Consider the following 24,012-nt stretch of genomic DNA (forward strand, 5'->3'; position numbering starts at 1 on the left):
ATGCCACAATGTACTGGATATGATTACTCAGAGACACTCTGTGGTGTTTAATAAAGTTTGTTTTAAAAAAAAGATGATCACCAGTGCCAATGTGTTGAATGTCTCTACATGTGTCTTGTAAGGACATTTATGGGCATGCGGCTGCACCATGTTCAACTACAGCCATCTGAAGCAAAGATCTTACCATGGTTATATTACAGCATAGCCAAAGTGAGAGTAGCAGTCATATCAAAACCCATGATGCATTATAAGTTGTTTATTTTCCACCAGGTTTCATTCATGCTCTGCAATATGTTTTCTTCACAGCTATTGTGATGAACAGTAGAATTAATTGGGCATTTGCTGGACACTCATGGTGATAATGCAGCAACATCAAGGGTAATCACCACAGAATGGTGCGATGTTGAATGTGTATGTGGTTGCCAATACCTAATGCAACAATCACCAACAGTATTCCTCATGATTCCTTTTGCAACACATACACATGCACTTAGTACTGAAAGGTGCTAAATAAAATGGGCAGTTTGTACATCTTACACTAGTGTATGGCTAAAAGTGTAGTATCACAAGTACGGAAATCACAAGTGAGCTGACAGAAATGTTATGATAATCCATAGCAAATGTGCCATAGCCACTCACACATCCGTACATTGCAAATGACATGCATGGGCCCAATTCCCTCAAAAACATATGTCAGCTGTAATGCTGCACAACAATGAACAACAGTGCATCTGGCAAAACAATTTTTTAATAACGATAAAAAGATACAAATGAATCTTAAATCTAATGTAGAAAACTTACTGATCGTAATGTACTAATCCTGCACCTTATATATCTACAAAACTAGCCTATTCCTATCTACCTTAACTAACCGTAACTAAATCTACGCTACACGTGTATCACAGAAGACCATTATATCATCTTTCCCCCCTAAACACATTAATGCACATTGGACAAACATATACTTAACCTATACAAGAACTAACTAAACATTGAAGCCTACACAAAGATATCTATGTTTTCTTTTTGTTTACATATATAATACAACCCTATAAAACAGAGCCCACCCACCCAAAATCTAATCACACTGTAAAATTACTATAAAAAAACTAAATAGTCCCAAAAACTACAACTATACTAATCTAAACCGAACTAATCTAACCTTAACTATTCTAACACTATCACTATCATATAAGACAAAAAAGACTAAGCAGAAAAATATATTTCCATTTTGGGGCTTCAGCTGCTGCATGATGCAGTCCACACACTGATTGTCCACCTTCTTCAGCAGGGTGACCAACTGCATCTCCAGACCAGCCAGTTTCAATTTAAAGAATGTCACACCCTGGGTAGTCATCCCCTGATCAGCAGATTGTCCTGCACTGAGTACTACTGAGCACCAGTATTGCTGCAGATGAAGGGCCTGCTTGAGGCTCCTGCCCTCCTGCATGTCCAATTTCCTTCAAGGCCCTGGTGTCCTTTTGAGTTGTTGGCACTTTACCACGAGCAAGTCAGACCCATGTTTTGGCTGCCTTTTCTTTTTCAAATCTGTGGCCCATCCTCATGAATTGTCTTACGGCTTCGGAAGTGCCGTTCCTCCTCTGCAGTCATGTTGTCTGTTGGAGAAGCTTGACACATGACTCAGACATTATAGTCATAGATGACACTCTCTGCTGTGGAATGCATGAGAACATTGTAGATGCTGAATGCTAAAGTAGTGCCAAAACTCCGATATCTGTGGACGAACCATACAACAAATAGACACATCCAGCTTGTTCGCCACATCCTGTGGCATCACATGAACAGCCTGGAGGTGGCCTTGTGGTTACATGAAATGGAAGTGTCTGCAAATTGTCACACTGAGCCCTGAGAATCTCCATCTCTAAATGTAATAGGTGAATTCATGGGCACAACCATGAACAGACAATGCCCATCTAGGTTAACCCTGGGCGTAGTGGGCATAGTGGGGCTACGTGGAGCATCGCGTAGTGTGGCCAAAGCTACGCACACTCGCGCGCTCCACGTAGCCCCAATACGCGCCGCCCGCCTCCCTCCCGCCCTCATTTTAAAATAAGTGAAAGTATTATAAAAGTAAATTAAATACCTTACCTGCGGTGCGGCATCCCGGGGCTCCCTCTTCCTGCTTGACGACAACTTCTTCTCACAAATGCGCATGCGGGGATGCCCGCGCATGCGCATTTGTGAGAAGAAGTTGCCGGTCAAGTAGGCAGAGGGAGCCCCGGGACGCCGCACCGCAGGTAAGGTATTTAATTTACTTTTAAATTCTTTAATTTATTTTAAAATTAGGGCGGGTGGCGGGCAGCTCTGCTTCGCCGCGGCATGTGCGTAGCGCTGCCTGCTATGCCTACTTCGTAAACTGCGAAGCAGGCAGCGCTACGTACACTCCGTGGGCGGAACGGAGTACTACGCCCGGGATTAATCTAGGTACCATCTAGGTACTACATGGGGAATAATATGCAGCATGCAAGAAGATACAAACCAGCAAGGGGAAACAACCTAAGTGTTAAATGTGTAGTGACGCATGCCCAGACCTGGGACACAATGTCCTTGTGCATTGTGTAGATCTCTCACCATTAAATACTTCTGAATTGTTCACCTGTCAGGGAAATTGCAGCCCATCCATACCCTCTCATTTTCACTTCAAGATTTTTGTGGACTGCCCAATAGGCCTCAGGCTGATGCCACATTAGCGAACTTGCTCACCACAATCACATGTTACTCACATGCCGGACTCAGAGGGATGTGCAGGCAAGCCTGATGTAGGCTGACATCAACAATATACATGTTGCATGTGGGTAACAAAATACCACTAATGAGATGATCACTTGCCACAATGAAGTCATGCAGTTACAGATATCTGTAGCATACTAGTTATACTCGACTCCTTTGTTGCTATCATGACTGAATAATTGGTACAATGACACATCACCCTAACATATGATATTTCTGGATGTACCAGAGCATCACATGGACCAGTTGAACCTGCTCACATGTAATGATGATAACAGTTCTTCCTGTAGCTGTCCTGGATGCCCGCATACAGTGTAATGACAGCTCATGGTAAGACAAGAACATAGAAATGAAAGTTAACTATGCTGTTGCTGCAAATGCCATAAATCTATAAACATTGTTGGGTTTGATGGCTATACTAAGCAGCAATTGCCTTGATAGTCAGTCCACATACACATAAAGCAAGATGCATGGAAATCAGCTCTGCACACTGCTACAGGTGGCTTTATATATGCACTAGGCAAAGCAGAGTAGGTGAGGGGTTAGTTCACACACAGCTTTCAGCCTTGGCCAAAGTTATATACATGAATTGTCCTCACATACTGATCATGTTAAGTTCCTTCCCTTCCAATACAAAATCTCTCTGACATAAGGCCATATAGGATACCTGGACGAATAGGTTGCATCACACTCCAATATTGCAGATGCACAGCTGTGCTAGTAGCCTTAGTGGTGTGATGCATTGAGTGAAGAGATGATTACAGTAATGGCCCAAATTTAACTTTTTTATGGTGAAGTTTGTCACTTTAACTCTTCGTTAGCACACAATTGTTTGCCATGCGCCTAGGCTGCCAAGTGTGCACGAAGGTGTAAGGTTGTCTGCATTGTAGGCAAATTTGCGTTAGTGTGGGTAGGTACACCCTGCAGTTCATATCTATTGTGTGATGGCATTTTCCTCTTGCTAAGTGTGCTGCACAATGCTGCACACGTGGTAAGAACAATATCCAAGGTCAAATAAATATAATCATCTTGTATAGCATGTTGAAGTACAGGTATACTCATGCTACATTTTGGGCACTGTTCCTCACCTTGGAAATATGGGGCTGGGTCAACACAGCAATGGGTGTTGTACTTTAATTTCCATGGCAACACCCATTGCACAGACCTTCCACGCTTAATGGTGCATGAATAGGGGCATAACCTACAAGGTGGCATGAAGCCACATTAAGTGGCTTAACCATCAAATTGTAATTAATGTAAAAGAGTCGATGTCACCAGAATGTTCAAAACAGAGATGTTATGGGGGCATTGACTCATTGTGAATATGCACGTAAGTATGCATTGCTGGGATGCATTGTGAATGGATACATTTTCCGCAGATGGATACTTTGATGTGACACCTACCAAGACAGCATGTCAAGGCACATATACGGTACTATTAGTATGCACATGCTGATGTTAGTTGTGGCACAAGTAAGTGTCAACATTCCATGGAAAATATTAGTAGTAGCCTCATGGGTCAAAAAATTAAGACTTGATTCTCACTGGTAGCATTAGGGCCCTGGAATGAGTCGCCCTCTTCTGGTGTGTAGGCTTAGGGTCCACCTATGAGACATGAACAGAGGTACATTGACCCTTGAATGGAGGACATGTGTACAGTGAATGCATGGAGCAGAGTACATAGGCTTTACACAAGCATGAAATTGACATACAATTTCTTTTGTTCTCAAAACTATGTTGTAAGGCCAGAGTGATGGTTATTGGCATGTCACCATGCTGTCATACCAGTACATAGGGGCCATAAAAGCCATAGGTAGCACTGAGTTCAGTGAAGGTAGAAGAGGTAGCTTAGGTACCTACATGGGGGATGGTTGTTCAACTGTCTGGGCTATGTTGAGAGTTGTTTTAGAAATTGTGCACAAAGAATCCCAAGGTAACAATGTTTGATGACATACTTATGTGGGATCACACTGCTCCTATGTTCATTGTTCTCTGACATTACCCGCTTTACAACACACAAAGATTTTGAGGCACATAGGTGCTCATCTATGAAGGGCTTGCACTGCCTTTGTCACACTTTTCAATGACCTTGATCAATGTTCCACAATGCGCCCTGTTTACAACATGATGCATCTAGGCAGATGCTTTGCAAAGTTTTGTGCTGCATTATACATGCGTCAGGTATTATGTATCCAGGGTGGGCATTACACCGTAAAAAAGCCTCTTAGGACTGGTGCAGTCAAAAATAAGAAGGGGCATATTTCAAGACCCATGTGACGCCACTGTGTCACTTATGGTGGCGCAATTGGATACTTCATATTTACAAGGACACATACAGCCACCCTGCGAGGCTTTTCGTGTTCTTGTAAATATGTCCCCTTTGCACTCAGCACTTTGTGTGAAAGGAGTGTTCCATGGGTGTTACTGTGGGTGTTCCCATGTGACACCCATAGATTCAGCCGCAATCCCGGAATTACCAGGTTTTGTAAATACTTTTATTTCTTCTTGTTTTTCCTCTTTCTGTGCCTGCTGCAGAGAGAAAGAGGAAAACATATCTCGTGATTGTTTTTGTTCAGGTAGGTGTCCGTTCCTGCACAGAAACAATCATCCCTGTTCCCAGAGCAGAGTAAAGGAAACTCTGCGCGTGCCAACCTGAACCTGACTACCCTGATCACTCAGGGATCATGGAAACAGTACAGAATCTTTCGCTCAGTCACTCATACTTGTTTTCTCTCTGAGAAGTATACAGAATAGACAGTAGGACATTTTCAATACATTTTTTGAGCCAACGTTATTCTTGTATAAAATATATGTGCTGCAATGATTAGAAGACAGAAGCAAATAAAAGAGATTACAAGCACCGAAAAAGTGAACAGTAGATAGATTTCTACAATGGTGCTGAAGCAATGAATATATGCAGAATATATGCAAAATATAGTCATCTAACGCACTCCTATGTACTCCTATGATGGGGATCCTTCGCTGAGTGTACGATCCAACCCCAATACCTGATTGGATAGTGTGAAGGACCCCGTCTTGGTCTCGAGCTGGACACCCCTCACCGAATGTCAGACAAGTGCATGGTGGATTCTCAGCATGCCCCGACCTTCAGTGTCACTAGAAGTGCCTCCTTTACCAAGCTATCGGGATGCCTAGTGTTTATAATAAAAGCAGCCTTTGCGATGTGTGCATTAGATCAGTGATGTTATCGATATGTAGATAGCACTGTCGCCTCGTGGATGGAGATAGGATGACTTTTGTACCTAGTGCGTAGAGAGGCCTAGTAAATGATGTTCAAGGCATCATAATAATGTTGTGCAAAGCTGGATGTGTAAACAAAGTCGTTTCGGAGAAACTAATTCAACATTGACGTGCATGCAATATGTGGGCAAAAGTTTACCGCTGAAATGTTATTTTCTAGGGCAATGTAAGAAATAAGCTGCTTCACTATATAGGCCTAACTCAGGAACATAACACGCATGCTTTATTAACCCCTTCGCTGCTGCGGACATTCCGCTGCAGCGCTGGGGGGGGCAGGGGGGCAGGGGGGCAGCGCAGTGGGCCTGTGCTCATGACGGAGCCGCTCCGTCATGAGCCACAGTTGAGCTGTGCTCATGACGGAACGGTTCCGTCATGACTCCGCCCATTTGCGTTGTCCCCCCGCACAGGCGGGGAAACAGCGCCGCGCAGGCGGAGCGGCCGCCAACAGGATTGTCATGACGAGACCATCTCGTCATGGGCACTGAAGGAGTTAAACGTCTTATGGCACTGCTGCAGGTGTAATCCCGCAATTTCTCATATATATATATATATATTATCTACTGGCGGTCGCCAGTAGATAGTTATAGTTAGGACCCTGTTTCCATAGGAAATCCGCAACATTCTATTTGGAATTACTTTGGCGCAGGTCGACGAATCCTCGCGAAATTTTCAAAATAGGTGGGGCGCTACGCTCCGCTCCTACCCTGAAAGTCTCGGGGGGATTCGTCAAGCGGGGGCTGAGAAAAAAGGGGGGTCCCAAAACGTGTTTTTCCCATGCATTTTTCCATAGGACCTTTAGACACAGCTACAGCCCGAACGGCTGAACAGAGTTACTTGAAATTTGGCAGAGAGGTAGTCCTCAGGTCAAGGAAGTGCCTTTTGTAGGTTTGGTGTAAATCTGTTCAGTAGATCCTGAGAAAATAGCATTTAAATCAATATATATATCTGTGGCAGCTTACGGTGCGCTTACCGTGCGCTTACGGTAAGCTTAACGTACGCGTACGGTGCCGTGCGCGAGCGCGATTCTGATTGGCTGTTAGATCTAAGTAAACATTCGAATCGGTCGAAACCAGGAAGCGGCGGCCGCCATTTTCTCTCTCGCACTCTCACTGTGCGTGCACGATGCGCGAAGCGCACCGTGCGCGCAGGGAACGAACTGCGTTAACTGGGCGCGCACGCCACGAATGGCGTAAAGTAACTTAGCATTTAAAAAAACGTACCAATTCACTGAAAAAACCATAGGTTTCACACACGTTATAGTTAGGAATTAGCATTTAAAAAACCTTGCAAATTCACTGAAAAAACCATAGGTTTCACACATGTTATAGTTAGCGGAAATTTTAATCATAAAAAACCATTGAAATTCCCCCGTTATAGTTAGTGCAGGCAACTATAACTCACGCAACCGCAATCCTCTGCTGATGCTAATACTGTATTTAGACACTTATTTGCCCATGTCTTCTTCCATTAAATTTTAGCTATACATATATTACAAATATTTTTTTTTCATAAAGACACATATGTCATCAGCAGATCAGTGAATATATATATATATATATATATATATATATATATATATATATATATATATATATCTCCCTATGAATACAAGGTCCTATGGTTGAGTTCTATGATATCATTGATAACATCAATGCGACATCTGAAATTACATAATATAAAGTGCAACACTACAAAGCACTTGAAGCCCAACTCAAAGAACATGATGGCATTTATTCAAAAAGCAGGCAGCAAAGTCTTTCCTAAAGCGTTTCGGCTTTACAAATAGCCCAGTAGTATGTTTACAGAGAAATCGGGCATTGAACAGGAAGCAGTGTAGTTGTCTGGGTGCAGTTGTGGTTGTAGTGGTGGTGGCACTTGTGTGTGTGGGTGTGCCTGTGTTGCAGTAGAAGAGACCGTGGCAGGAAGGGAAAGCTCCTACTGTTGAGTTCTATGGTATCAATGCTAACATCAATACGACGTCTGGAATGACATAATTTATGACAACTACTATGGCCATTACTAAAAAGGAATGAAAAAGAATGCCCTAGCTGACCGCATCAAAGTCATCTTCAGCCACTTGAAAAAACGATTCAGTGTCGTCAAGGAGTTCTCCAACCCCTCAGCAACCAAGAACATTATCACCACTTCCCAAGAACTCTGAGACACCCTGGAGGACTTCTTCCACAACAAGATCTTCAGCATCTACAAAGACTTTAAACCCCAAACCCCTGTCTCCAACATTCTAAGCCTTCTCGCTCCCTCAAACGTGACTAGCTCACCACTCAGAACACCACTGTCATCGTGCTCTCTGTCCACTCAGGAGCATCCATGGACCCTTGTCCCCACCACATGTTCAACCTTGGAAATTATAATATCAGCAATAAGCTCACAGCCATCTTCAACACCTCCATCACCTTTGCCAACTTTCCAGAGGAATGGAAACATGCTGAAACATGAAGAAGTCAAACTCCTCCTCAAGAAGCAGTTTGACCCCAGTATGCTCAAGAACTACCAGCCCATCTCCCTGCTCCTCTTCCCTGCCAAAATCCTCAAAAAGGCTATCAACCACCAACAATTGGCATACCTGGAAAACAACAATATACTGGACAATATCAATCCGGATTCCCCATGAACCACAGCACCGAAAACACCCTGATTGCAGCCAATCAAGGACCAGCTTACATCAATCACTGCCTGAGCTTCCACCAACCCTCTAGACAAATACGCTCCTCCTCCATCTCCCTCACCCCTCCCCCAGTATCCATTGAAGCAACATTGGAGGATGCTCCTTTCATTCCCTCACTACAAAGTCTGGGTACAACCTCCCCCACCATCTCCAGACCTCCCCCTCTCATCAGGAATTCAGAAGGAGACTCAAGACCTGGTTGTTCAAATGAGTCCACCCGAGCAGCTTGCCTCTCAGCACCCAGACACCTTCTCGGGAGAATTGCAGCCCTTTATAAATCCTGTTTGATTGACAGAACATATCACAAGTGATGTAATATGTGAGCATATAATCAATATAACCAGTGAATGGCAAAGCAATGATCGAGGGCCCGGGCCTGGGGGTTGCCAAATGTTTGGGGAGGAAGATGTGCGTCAAGAAAGCTGTTCTAAAGGTCCTATAGACATATACAGCTTAAAGAAACTGTGTACATGTGTGCGTCCATACAATAGAAATAGTGTAAACACTATTGTTTATATTGTAAAGAATTCATATCAGAGGGAGCCTGAAAGCAACTGTCAATTGTTTTGAAAGTGGTTTGCATTATTTCCCTATCAGTATGCCACCTCTTGTTTTATAGCAACTACAAAAAAGTGTTTACTTGGAACTCATTCTAAATACAAATATAAATACACGGACGGATAATAGAGCAGACTTGTATTCTTCAAGAACTCAATCCTAAACCAAGCATTGAATAATAATGTGACGACCTGTACTTCTCAAATTTTATTCAGCAGAATCAAAAGTTTTATTTATCAATTTACATGAAAAGGTATGTCTAATTGCATTCATAGCAAGTGAAAAGTGAAGAGATTTGGAAAGACAATTCAAGTGAAAACCCGGAACCAGAGAACAAGAAGGTAATCATTTAGGTGAGCAAGCAAGCATAAAAAACATTGGTTTCTATAAGGAGATGGCCAGTCCTTTATTAGAATATGCAGCACAAAAAAAATACACTGTGTATTTATTGTACATGATAATGATTAATCTCCTATTGATGTCGACAATGTTTTTACCCTAACTGCGGATACTAGTGTCTCATCAGGACAAAAAAATAATCTGGGGGGTGGGTGTGGTCAAGTCTTTATTAATGAGACACAGATCTCTGATCAGGAGACCGCACCTTTCAAAGATGCATAGGGTGGACATCACAACCATACTGTTTGCTGGAAGTTTTCCATCAATCGGTTTTAGCACTTAGTGCATACTGAAATTATGGCATGCACACTGATGGCCCTGCATTAAAACTGTTTCTGTATACCATTGGTGGTGCGGCCTATCCTGGTCATCATACACTAAATCCATGCCTAGTACACCGGGTCTATAGTATTGAAATAAACCCTTCTTATGTGACATAACCATCCCCCAGGTTATTGTTTTGTGGCCCACTGGGCAACCCCACAGGGTGCTGCAAGTAAATCACCTCAAACGCCACTTTGAGAGATGTGAGATCACCATGCTGTCGGTGATAAATGGAGAAGAGGAAGAGGAGAGTGAACCTATCCCTAACTTCTTGGACTCCAAGGAGCAGGATGGGTCTGTGGAAGAAGTTGTCCTTTCCCTCACTCTCTCTCCTGAACAACAGAGAGACTGCCACCAAGTGTTGGGACAGTACTCTTCTCTGTCCTCCCGTATCTGTTAAAAATAAGTCTTACAGGTAGTCAGATAAGGGGAGGTCCAGCATTGAGGCTGGTTTCCAAAATGCTGAAGTCGGGGGTGATAGAACCCTCCAGTAGCCGCTGGTCTAGTCCTGTGGTACAGGTACTAAAAGCTGCCCCAGGGGGGCACCACACTTGAACTGAGGTTCTGTGTGGATTACAGAGGGCTAAAAACAGTGACTAGGACAGATGCTCACCCCATAGCCTGAGCTGATGAGCTGATCAACAGATTAGGAGCTGCCCAATATCACAGTACCTTTGATCTTACATCAGGGTACCGGCAGATCACCTTAAAAGAAGGAGCCAAGAAGGCCACTCCAGAGGGCCACTATCAGTTTAGGGTGATGCCCTTTGGTAAAAAGAATGCCCCTGCCACCCTCCAAGATGAAAATTTAAAAGTATCTGGAGAACCAGGTCTGTGCTGGTATGGAGGCATTCTCTGCTGCCTATCTGGATGATGCAACTGTCTTCAGTAGCAGCTAGAGGAACCATCTTTTTCACCTGCAGGAAGTGCTTCAGGCTTCGCAACAAACAGGTCTGCCTATCAAGACAAGGAAGTGCCAGACAGGGCAGGGGTCTGTGGTGTACTAGGGACACTTGGTGGGCATGGGTAAAGTGCAGCCACTTAAGCCAAGATAGAGACCATCATGGCTTGGGAGCATGGACGTCATTTGGGGTAGAGGGGTTGCAGCTGAGACCTATAACTTGCTCCCTTCTACTCCTGTCACTTCCTTTGTGACCCCTGCCCTCAAAGGAGGAAAAGCTTTTTCCCCTCTGGGGCCAGGGGTCGCAAAGGACGTGTAAGTAGTAGCAGGGACCAAGCTAGAGGTCTCAGCTCTGACCCCTGATCACCCCCAAACAACGTCCATGTCTGGGAGCCCCCCAAAACCCAGACTGAGGTCAGAGCATTCTTGGGCCTGAGTGGATACTAGAAGAGGTTTGTCAAGGTATATGTCACTATTTTTGCCCACTTGACTGAGCAGACTTCCAAGAAGCAGCCCAGTAATGTGATTTGGACACATGCATTCCATACTGTATTTGACTCCCTTAAAATGCCATGTGCAACGCTCCTGTGCTCGGGGCTCCTGACGTTTGCAAGGAGTTTATCGTCCAGACAAAAGCCTCAGATCGTGGCATAGGGGCAGGACTAATCTGATTAAATGAGGAGGGCCTAGACCAACCTGTAGCCTTCATCTCCAGGAGGTTACTCCTCAGGGTACAGAGTTGGAGTGCTATTGAGAGAGACTCTTTTTCTGTGGTCCGGGCACTGAAGAAGTTGAGGTAATACCTATTTGGCACTCACTTCCTGATTCAGATTGACCTCAAGTCCCGCTCATGCAAATGAAGGGTGAGAATCCAAAACTGTTGAGGTGGTCCACTTCCCTACAGGGCATGGACTTCAGGGTGGAACAAAGACCACTAAGGCTTCTAAGTGCTCTATTGCATTTATTATTTTAAAACTCAATGTCTCAACTTCTATACATTTGATTTTTGTTATTTTGGTCTTGTTCAGAATATATTCATATTTATTTCTAAACCTGCGTGGAGTTACTGTGTGTGTGAGTGTTGCACAAATACTTTGCACATTTCCCCTTTAGATAAGCCTGACGACTCTGTGCCAAGATACCGGAGGCTGAGCACAGGTTATATTTGAGTGTGTATCTAGCTTACCCTGACTAGAGTGGTAGAGCCTGCCTGGCCTGGGTGCAAACCTCAGCCAAATAGGAATCCCATTTCTAACAGGGTTTAAATAGCTTAGATGGAATAGGCATTAGCATGGACCACAAAGTTTGAAGCCACAAAGGCCCTTTTCACCGCCCCTTCAACCTTTTTGTCCAGTGTGTCAGATGGCAATGCATCTTCTGAAACCACAGCACTCCGGGTTGACAAGCTAGCAATGCTGTTATCAATTTTCAGGAAGGCTGGGAACTCCTCCCAAATTCATCCAGAGGGTAAGGTTTCCATAGAAAGCGAGGAAAGGACTGCTTCTCAACATCCTTCCATTCATTAGTAAGCACGCAGATATTGCATAAAAAAGTCATCCTCAGCCAGTGCCTGAGCAGAAGAAGCAAATCCAAATTATCACACACATGCCGAATGATTTCAGCCAAATCTGGGCCCTGCACAAAACAGCCCTCACTCTCCAAAGAAGGATCCAACCTATGGGCTTTAGCAGGAGGAGCCCCCTCCCAGGACCGAAACGCAGCCGCCACAGCTGCAGCAATCCTGGCTCGTGCTCACCCAGAAGAAAGGCATTATATATCACTGACGTGTGTTTACTCCTGCAGATGAAATCCGAAGGCAGGGTGCGCTTTCACAGAGCAAAAATCATTACCCTAATGGCTGCGGCAAATTACTATTGCACGAAATAATGGATTACGTTGTTCTATGTAATTATGTCAACAAAATATCAGGCAGCGGAGCTGTTTTCTCAACAGAAAATGAAAAATGGTCACCATGACCATTTCCCTTAGAAGGAGGCAGATCGATAACCTCTTTTGTGTAGTAAATTTGTAAGAAATGCCATGGACCCAATGTGAGCAGGAGGGAAGTGAGGGGGCGGACACGTAGACACAGAAATAGAGTTTGTCCCTGAATGTCTAGAAGATAGAGTTTTGCGGCATATTGGCATTTTGCAAGACTGTTTAGAAAGACTGTCAACATTTTACATATGTCCTCATACAAGCTCTTGGAAACTCTCTCTGTATGTCTCTGCATGTCAGTGAGACTGACAGCCATTCTGTCCTGGAAAAGAACAGTTTCACTGATAAAGGACAATAGCATTTTGTCTGTGGGGTGTTCCCCATGCACTGAAAAAAGACATTTGTTGACCTTTGCAGAAAATAGCCACACCACAAGGAGGTTTTTTGACCTAGCCTTGTGGAGGTGCAGGCCCTGAGTCTGGCACGCTCAAACAATAAAGGAAGGAGGCTGGAAAGTAGATTGAACAGAGAAAAATATATCAGTCTCCTGACATTGTAGGTGTGTGTGTGTGTGTGTGTGTGCGTGTGCATGGGTGTGTGCGTGTGTGTGTGTGTGTGTGTGTGTGTGTGTGTGTGTGTGTGTGTGTATTTTGCAGCTTTTGATGAGGGACACATGGGAGCATAATTGCTTTGAATGGAATGTGTTCCCGATTACCTGAGTGTTTTGTAGAAGAGGCCAGTATGTGGTGGGGGATACATGAGCCCTTAATGGTAATTCTTTGCATGTCTGGTCACATTAAGGCACTGCCGTATTGCCAAGGTACCGTGCCACTTGATGGCAATCCAAATTAATTCCACCTTTAAATGGGGCATCCGAGTGATGAACACCATTTTAGCTTGTATATCTTTATTCTCCTTTGTATATGATGTTAATGTATCATTCACTAGCACTTTGCGAGGACTGCTTTTGCACAGGAGGGCATTGTTTTCAATATGGTGAGGAATACCTAGACACACAAATGCAATGTCTGGAGGACATGGCAGCAATGCCAGGCATGTGTTGGGGTACTTGTACATTTGAGTGCTGAGAAGAGCATATGAAGAAGATAAATAGGTATATTTGCTAAAAAAATTATTAGCTTGTATTATTAGATTCATACACATTTGCAGGCTGAGTTTGGGGATAAATGTATTTATCTACTAAAATGAAAGTTGGCGATTGACAATAATACATTGTTGAGTGACATGCTATGTCGAGTTAGTTTACGTTCCATTGGATATTTGAGTCATAAATTAAGCTTGTTTCAGGACACATGACTGATGTCATGGTGTCCCCTTCCTTTGCAGAGGGCACATTTTCACAGCTGTTGAAACTATGGCGCAGCTCATGTGTTAGCTTTTCATGACCTTTAGTGAAACCTTTTAATGACTTTTCCGACACATATATCTGAAGGCTTAGTCCGTAAGACCTGTATGTCCTAACAACACTGGTTGGTGCTGTCTAAGGTTTCCAAGGCCAGGTATGGTATGATGTGCTCCCTCATGCCCCATCTAAGGTCTTAAGAATGTTGGGGTTATATACACTTCAAAGGTTCCTCCACATCTAAAGATGTGGCCTACTACAAAGGGCCTCTGGATTTTCCTGGAGGAGCCCTGCAATTCATACTGCTTTCTGGTCCTCCCTTCACACTCAATCTTTGGTACCACTTGGATGTGGGAAAGCAACGTGAATTTGTGTGGCTACATGTGACATGCTCATTCCACATATATCCTCTACACAGAAATAACATATACACAGCATCATCCAAGTCCCACACGGATATCCAACGGCCCACGTTGCAGAAGATTCCAGAAAATAGCTCTCCTTCTCAAAAGACAGTAAAAAGGCCTGTCTTGCCACTGTTGGTTATCACCGCCACCATTGTCAGTCCCTGGTGAGCTGATGGTAGTCAGGCTTAGAAAGGAGAGTGCACATGGTGTGAACCTCCAGACCAATAGAGCCCTGTTCCAGGTTGCAATCCATATCACAAAAGAGGTCTCCAGCACAAATGCATGATTGTCGCGTGTGCTGAGGTAGGGCTGGGGGGGTCAAAATCTACAGAGCTTTCTATGAAACACTCTAGGGAGGAAAGCACCCTCTCTAGAGTCATGCAGCGGACGTTCCTCTATCCCAAAAGCCAGGATTGCACAATTTGATAGAGTCAGAAAGATGGGATTGAAAACTATATCTCCTAGTGTCAGTATGTACTGACCTTGTGCGCAGAATGTAATGGGAACAATGTACTTCCATCTCGCATCAACTCCATCAATCACCACGTATATAGATTAGGCAGGCTAGTAGTGGAACCAGGACAAGGGAAAAAGAATAAGAGAAAAAACAAAGACACCAAACTCTACCACTCTGAACTCTCACTCTGAATGTTCAAAGATGTCTGTATGATGCAGTAGATACAAAGTGAGATCTTAAGTAACTTGCCATAGTAGATCCTTTACTTAACCCCTTCTCTGCTAGGCCTTTCCCCCCCCCCCTCCCTGTGCTAAGCCTTTGTTTGGCTATTTGGGGTAATTAGTGCTTAGACCCCTGTAACATTTTTACCACATAAGGTCTCCTCACCAAATATGCAACCTTTTCTTCCAACATCATGGGGATTGTAAAGGTACCCAGGGTTTATGAATTCCCCTGGAGGAGACTCAGAAATTAGCCAAAATACAGCTACAATTTCTTTTTCAAGAAAAATGGGAAAAAAGTGCTGCAAATGAAAGCATTGTTATTTTCTCTGCAAATGGTATCAACAAAGGGTTTATTGGGCTGAAATCACCATTTTCCAGCTTTCTGGGACTAACAGACTTTTTGTCAGACGTCCAACATTTTTTACACAGTTTTGGCATTTTACTGGGGCATAGCCTAGTTTTGCTATTTTTTGTACTTTCGACCTTCTTCAGTTAATGGTAGAAATGGGTATGAAAGCAATAATGGATCCTGGAAAACTCTACATTTGAGGAAGGTTGACAACATTCTAAATTCAGCAAGGGGTTATTTGTGTAGATCCTTCAAGGTTTCTTTGTAAAAACTAACAGTTGAAAATAGGAAATATTAAAAATGAGTTGAAAAAACCAGCCATTTGTGCCAACGTTTTCACCTGTAACTTCTTCTAATTATGACATATAATTAAAAGCAATATACCGTTACATTTGATGGACCTTTCTGGTTGTGGGGTTATATAGGTCTTGTAGGTTCACCAAGAACCCGACGAACCCAGAGTCAATAACTGAGCAGCGTTTTGCAATGGTTTTTTATTATGTACCGGTTATATAGCAATTCATTTGGGAAAAAATATACAGTGAAAAATCGGGTTGAATGACACCTATGTATTTCTGAAAATTAGAAAAAATATAGAGTTTAGAAACGGTCATTCTATCGGCTCTCCACAAGCTCCTGAACAGGATAGGCAGAGAGAGAGGCGCTTTTCACTGCAGCCGGTCCCAGCACAGAAGCCGGGGTCGGAGGATACTTTGTCTCCAGGACACAGAAGGCAAGCAAGTAAGGATGACGGGGCGAGGGGCAAAAATGACGAAAAGTAAAAATAATAAAATTTCAACCCCTGTTGTAACTAAAGCTGAGGCTGCACAGCAAAGTCACCCAAGAGCATTAGAAATCCCTCAGAGGCACCCGGAAACACAGGGGGGGCGAAAAGCAGAGAACAAGTAGAAAGGGTGAACTCAGCAGAAAAAACTGAGCGAACGGCTAAGCAAGTAAAGAGAGTGCAAGTAAAAAAGACTAAGCCTGTTGACATTATCCAAATGCTCAATTCTCAGCCTCTAATCTCCAATGTCTTTGGCCCAATGGAGGGGAAAACTTACAATGCCGAACTAGCTGATGGACCCGAACCAGAGAGTCAGTCCACTTTAACCGAGCCTGGTAAACCCCCTGAAGGCGATGGGGAGGCGCTTCAAGACTCCGTAGCCTCTCTGCCGATGGCCCCAGCAACCTTAGTCCCAACCTCAATCCCAACAACCTCCGCACCGCATTAAAATTCTGGTGCAGTCGGAGAATCAGCAACAGATGTAGGTTGTGAACATGCAGAGAATGTCCCCCCAGCAGATCTTTCGGACCTAGATATAGGGGCATTCAAAAATGAGTCCACTGTCAAGGAGATTGTAAATACTGAAGCCATGGTACAAGGGAACCCAGCTAATACAGCCAATCATCAGCCAAAAACACCTGACAAAAGGGAAAAAATCTACTCCACAATGGTCGAATCTGAGATGTATGAGACTGGTTTATCCACATCCAGTGATGGAGGGAGACATGACTGGGGAAGTAGCACGGACTCAGAGGTTTTATGGAAAACTGCTGCACAAAAGGAGAAGTTGTGGGGAAAAAAGGCAAAATAGACGCAAGAGTGGGGGAACCACAGATCAAGAAGCAATTTTGAACTCAGGTGGGATTACTCATCTTGAAAAACAACACCAAATGCACCACTTAAACAATATAATTCAAATAAGTCCAAATCCTTAAGGTATTTTTCTTTTTCAAAAACAATCTTCTTTTTTATGCAGTGAGTATTGTAATTATAAAAATTATAATTTTTTTTTTTTTTTTCAACACAGCCAATGCAGCCGACGCGTTTTGTCCACCTCTGGACTTCTTCAGGCCTGCAACAAATTTATACAAAAGCGCAATGTAAGTGTTTAACATAAAGACAGGGCACAAACAATTCAGACATAACAATAAAAGACATTATGGACATTTATAGACGCATATTTGATGCCAAAAATACAAGCTTAAATGCAGTTGTATCATGTCTATTTTAACAATTAAAAAGCAACATGTGACATTGCAAGAAAAAACCGTTAGTTCATAAAATCACAGTTGCTGTATGAAACAATATTTTTGTGACAAATTGAATAATGACTAGGCCGATGAGTGTATAAGCAGAATATATGAACACTCCTCTCAAAATGCCACATAAAACGGCCTTAAAAAACTCATTTTGTCAAAAGGGAGGGTTAAATCAATGCAAGGTAATGGGTGGTAGACCACCAGATTCTGAAAAAGTGGCAAAGCGAAAATGAACATGAAAATGCAAAAATTAAGTAAGAAGAATCACCTAGTATGGACAACATTAGCGAGTCCAAGTCTAGGTCTAACTCGAATGGAGAAAAAAAAATAATAAAGACACAGTGACTAAAGAAGAAAGGAAGGGATATACACACCAAGGAAACTTGTAGGGGAATAACACCGTCTTTGGATTCTGACTTTCTTATTTCAGCTCCCTCACTATTTCAATTGGCAGTATTACTGGAGGTAGAGGACAGTATTCCTAAAAGAAAAAAACGACATATAGGGTCCACTAGTATGTCAAAAAGGATTAAATAAGAGAGGAATCAAGTTTAGGATCATAAAAATGATTTACTCACGTTTTTTTAAAAATAGAAAGCAAATTAATCGGAGTGGAAAAGTTGTCTATTGATTGGCCCAAATGAGGCTTGCCACAGTAGTGGTGGTAAATATAAATATTCATCCAATTGTGAGGGCAGCTATAACACGTTCCAACATACCTGCAATGAGGGACACATGTCAAAAAAGAATCCAATCAATAATCCAACGTCAAAAGTCCACTAATGGTACTTAATGAGAGGATTGAGAGGGGAAGGGGACATCATATTGCAAGGAAATCGCATACCTCTCTCAAAAAGATTAACAACAAATCAGTTTCATTAAAGGCGCTATAGCGATCAAAACAAAGGGTGCAGCAACCTATAACGATCCAAGTTTGGAAACAACCAAAGGTGACATCTAAGTAGAGAAAACCATCGGTACGCTAGCAAGGTGGGCTTCCTTGTGTAGTTTAATCATAAAAAGAAAACCTAAACAACATCTAATGCAAAGACTGGAACGTATGCGTGAACTTACCCGATTCCGTATCTCGGAGAAGTAGTGAAATGCACCGATCCTGTCAAGTGGCAACAGGACCTGTGATGGGAAAGTCCTGTTTAAATAGTGAGCATAACAGGTGGAATTAATTACACCTGGTCTCAAAGCGTGGGAACTTCCAACGCGGAGCGAAGGACCCATTCAAACGGAGAAAGTAAATAGCCGCCATCTTTGAATGGTGAAAGAACCCTTATGATAGTCGGGTGAATCAGAGAAGTAGGGGGTAAACTGATCCCTTACTAAGTTAGTCTTCATGCTAGATATCATACGTTAAAGGGAAGTCCCAATTGAGATTTCTAAAATTAAAATAAAGCAAGTTCAGATATCGGTATATCGTCATGGCAGGAACGAAATGTCTAAGGGGTCGCCATCTTGGAAAGGTAATGCGAATCTATATGACGGTCAAATGGGTTAAAAATATAACTGATAAGTATTAGGTAACAATAATCAGACAAAAGATTAATCATGCTAGGTGAAGGTGGTCCCACCTGGAATCCTGATCCCAAAACCACGGGAATTTTGAGCACCAAGCGAGAGTCACATCAAAAAGAGGAGAGTGACTGGCCGCCATCTTTGAAAGGTGTAGTGAGCCATTTGTAGTAGTCAGGATGAACTAAGAAAAAAGGGGGTAATATCTTCCCTCGTTAAGATAATGTTCAAGCTGTATAGTAAAAGTCAATTGAATGTCACCTTAAAGGTTCTAAAACAGAATTAAGTAAATTCGGATATCGATACAAAGCCTCAGACGGAACGGGATGCCAGGAGGGTCGCCATCTTTAACGGGTAGTGCGAATCTATGTGACAGTCAAACGAATTAAAGATATGACAGGTGGGTGTTAAAACAGCATTGATCAGGCAAGCCATAACTATAAGATACTAGGTGGTCGAAATTCAAGTGCTATGTAAAGAGGCCATGTAGGTAATGGCAGGAGAAAACATATAATGGAACAGCGGATAATAGGTGGGGGGTAAACTTTAAAAATGAAAAAGAATGGGCAGTTCATCCCATGTTATAAAATGGGCCCCAGTCATATGACATGCTGAAAGGAGTGCTCATCAAGAACATAATACAGATCACATCATAACGGGAAATATATTTATGAAAATCACAAATAAACATTCTCATATAGCATGCTAGGGGACAAGAGTTAATCATATCGCAATGATAACCACACACTTATCTTAATATTCTAATACAGATAGTGTGAAGTGTGGCCACAAGAAGGTAGAGCTTGAGGGATATCCTAATAGATTTAAAGAAAATAGTGCATTTCTGATTCACTATTGTGACCCATTTCCACACAGCGGAGTCTACATATCCAGCTAGCTTCATTCCTTCTTAGCCCCTTCAGTGCCCATGACGAGCTGGACTCGTCATGGGCTGCGGTGGCGCTGTGCCCATGACGAGTCCAGCTCGTCATGAACTCCGCCCGCTAATGCAAAGCGCGGCACTGGGCGGGGAAAGGGGCGGGCATGCAAGGGGTTAAAGTCTGTTCCCTATTTCCTCCTCTCGGTGAAACCGGTATATGGTCTATTCCAAAGAACCATAACTCATTGGACTTATGTTGTTCTTCCTGAAAATGCGATGTTAAAGGATATCTGAGGTCCCCGTTGTTTACTGCCCTAAGGTGTTCTTGTATTCTAACCCTAAGTTCTCTTTTGGTACTGCCTACATATATTATGTTACATGGGCATCCCAGAATGTATGTCACAAACGTAGTTCTGCATGTGATAATGTGTCTGATCGTATGCACTCTTTCAGTATTGAATTGAAAGGTACGAGTTCTATTTTTTCCAATCTTGCAGACGCAACATTTGGTACATGTGAAGAACCCCCCTTGGCCTTCCCTCATCCAGTTAGAACTTTTAGGGGATATGACCAGACTAGGGCAGAGCATATTTCGCAAATTTTGGCCACGTCTATAGGTAACCCTGGGATTTTTTGTTATTACATCCTTAAGGCCTGGAACTTCCTCAAGTAGTCTCCAGTGTTTTCGCAGGATGTTAAAAATCTTGCTACTGTCCCTATTGTAACATGTTACCAGGGCAGTGGGCGAATGTTCCCCTTTCCTCTTGCGTGGCATTGTTCTCCAAGTATATTTTCTCGTTTAACGTTCAATGCCCTCCTCTCAGTTTTGTTCATACGGGTAACGGGATAACCCCTATCCAAGAATCTGTTCTTGGTTTCTGTTATATTATGAACAAATGATTCATGTGTACTACAGATCCTTCTCATTCTTACCATCTCACCGAAAGGGATATTCTTTACTACATGTCGGTGGTGGGCACTTTCATAATGTAAAACACTGTTACAGGCGGTGTCTTTTCGATGGACTGTGCTTTGTATTACATTGTTATGCACAAAGAATTGGATGTCAAGAAAATCAATTCTCTCCTTATTCCAATTTAGGGTAAACTTCACATTGTATGGATTATCATTGAGATAATTATGGTAATCCATGAGGTCGGGGACAGGTCCATTCCAGATGATAATCACATCGTCGATGTACCTGCCCCAAAACAATACATGCTCAGTCCATGTGGTGGAATGTCTGCCCCAGGCATGCACCCGCTCATACCAGCCCATAAAAAGGCCAGCATAAGCGGGATTACTCATCTTCTCAGCTAGTGACCCCATCAGATTGTACTGTATGTTCAGGTGGTAACCCTTTACCTATAGGCGACTCGGGGGTGGAAACCCCGGAAACTCTGGAAACTACAGAAGCAAGGAAGATCCCACCCTCGCACAAGTTCTATACTCAATTGAGAGTTTCCAATAAGAGGTTAAGTTGGATAATCGAAAAAATCGACAAGCTACACAATAGCTACAAGGTGCAATAAGGAAAGTGGGTCGAACGTGTGCTGAAATTGCTGACCGTATGTCATCTGTCGAAGGCCGCGCGGAGAATCTTGAAAAAGACGTTTCCTCCCTAAAAGTACAGGGAGATGAGCATGAAGGCATAGTCAAGGACTTAATGCTGAAGGTCGAGGAACAAGAGAATAGATTGCGACGCAACAATCTTCGCATCCTTGGGGTTCCGGAAGGAGTGGAAGGGAGCGACCCCAGGGCCTATATGATCACGCTTCTCAAAGGAGCATTTCCCGAGTTGCAATCCTGGGGCTTGGATAAGGAGATGCAGCGTGCTCACCGCTTCCCATTAGCACCTTCCACATGTCTCTTGGCCTCAGCACAGTACCCTCGTACTATGTTAGTTTATTTTGGCAACTTTCTTTTACGCCAGACACTCTATGACTTAGCAAGACCAACAAGCAAGAGGGAACTCAATGGAATTACTTTTTTCACCAGGCCTGATTTTTCCCATGCCACAGTTGAGCGAAGATGGAGGCTAAGGCAACTCTTTGCCCCTTTTCAACAAATAAGGGCTACGGTATATTTACAGAATCCAGCATGCCTTAAACATATTTTCAAGGGGATCACGTGCAGTTTCACTTCCGAAGTCCAGGCCCAATCCTATCTGCAGGAGATCACAGAGTCAACTAGGGACATAACTGAACACTAAAAAGTTTAAGTCTTAAGGATTAATGTTTCAAATTGGGGACTTTTAGCATGATCAAATGGACATAAATAGATTTCAGCACAGATAGAGCACATAGTTTAGGACAGGGGTCGGATCGGGGGGGTCCTGATTGCTCAGATGCCCTCACCCTGGCTCTGGCAGAGCCAGGTAGTCTCAGTGGTAGGTGGTGGGTAATGGGGGGATCCATGGGGGATGGGGAAGGGGCAGGAATAATATTACTGAATGTAATGAGTAAATTACATATAGCAACAATTAATGTGTGTATTCTAAACGATCCTAAGAAACGTCGCAATACGGCTGTAGCACTTTGACTACTTAGAGCAGATATCTTATGCCTGCAGGAGACGCATATCGAAAGAACACAGATTCACCTTCTAGACTCGCTTGGTTTTACAGTGGTAGGGGCCACAACACAAAATGCCAGGACAAGGGGGGTGGCAATATTATCAGCAAAACGCTCGCTTCAATTTATACGTACATCAGCTGATCAAAATGGGAGGTGGGTTATTACAGAATGCCGTAGGGAAAATGGAGATTCACTCACTATATGCACGGTTTATGGTACTATTGTAGATGACCCTGCAATCTTTGACTGTATGAATAATGAATTGGCTGAGTGGCCACTACCTCTTATCATCTGTGGCGATTTTATTATAAATTTGCCAGCTAATGAGAATATAACTTTGGATAAGAATTGGAGCTACAGCGGTCGGAAACCTAAGGTCTTCAAAGCTCTGAGGACTTTATGTCGGGATCAGGCACTCACTGATATTTGGCACTCAAAAAATATAGTTTTTTTGAAAAAGCATAAATCAGCTCTGGATCCCGCCTCCTATCGCCTATAACCCTGATAAATGTGGATAGTAAAATCTACTCTAAAATACTAGCGGTTCGACTAGCAGGGGTAATACATAAAGTTATATCACCTAGGCAACATGGATTTATCCCCGGACGAGGTACCGTAGATCAAATCAGGAGAACTATTTCACTTTTTGATGCAGCCCATATTTCCAGAGACCCAATAGCACTTATTCTACTTGATGCCGAGAAGGCCTTTGGCAGGGTTTCCTGGACGATTTTATGGGAGTCCCTGTCAAGGGTTGGGATAGGCCAGGGATTCATACAGGCATTCAAGACGTTATATTTTCAACCCACCGCAAAATTACTTTTAAACGGCGTACTTACTGATACTTTCAAAATAACTAGAGGTACCCGCCGAGCTCACCTCTCCTGTTTGCCTTATATATCGACCCCTTTTTACGAGCTCTGGAAGCCAATCGAAGGATTAGCCCTATTATCTCTCATGGCTGGGAAACGAAGGTATTGGCCTATGCCGACGAAATTGTCCTAGTAACTTCTAATCCTGAAACATCTATGGCTGAGGTTGAAGCAGAGGCGGTTACATATGGACTATTATCAGGATATTCCCTTAATAGATCTAAAACCCAGATTATTTGCAAGAATGTCAGTATGGGCGACGACACTAGACAGGTAGAAAGGGCTACATATCTGGGAGTAGATATTATGGCTAGAATTGAAAAGAAAGTTGACTGTAATATTGACCTCTTGATAGATAAAATTAAAGCTGAATTAACTCAACTACACAATCTGCATCTTTCGATAATCGGCAGATGCAATAAAATCAAAATGCTTTTTTTCCACTAAATTTTTGTACCTTATAAGAGCCATCCCGTTAGAATTTAGCATCAATTGTTTG

This window comes from Triturus cristatus, chromosome 3_1 (genome assembly GCF_964204655.1).
Source record: "Triturus cristatus chromosome 3_1, aTriCri1.1, whole genome shotgun sequence".
Classification (NCBI taxonomy): Eukaryota; Metazoa; Chordata; class Amphibia; order Caudata; family Salamandridae; genus Triturus; species Triturus cristatus.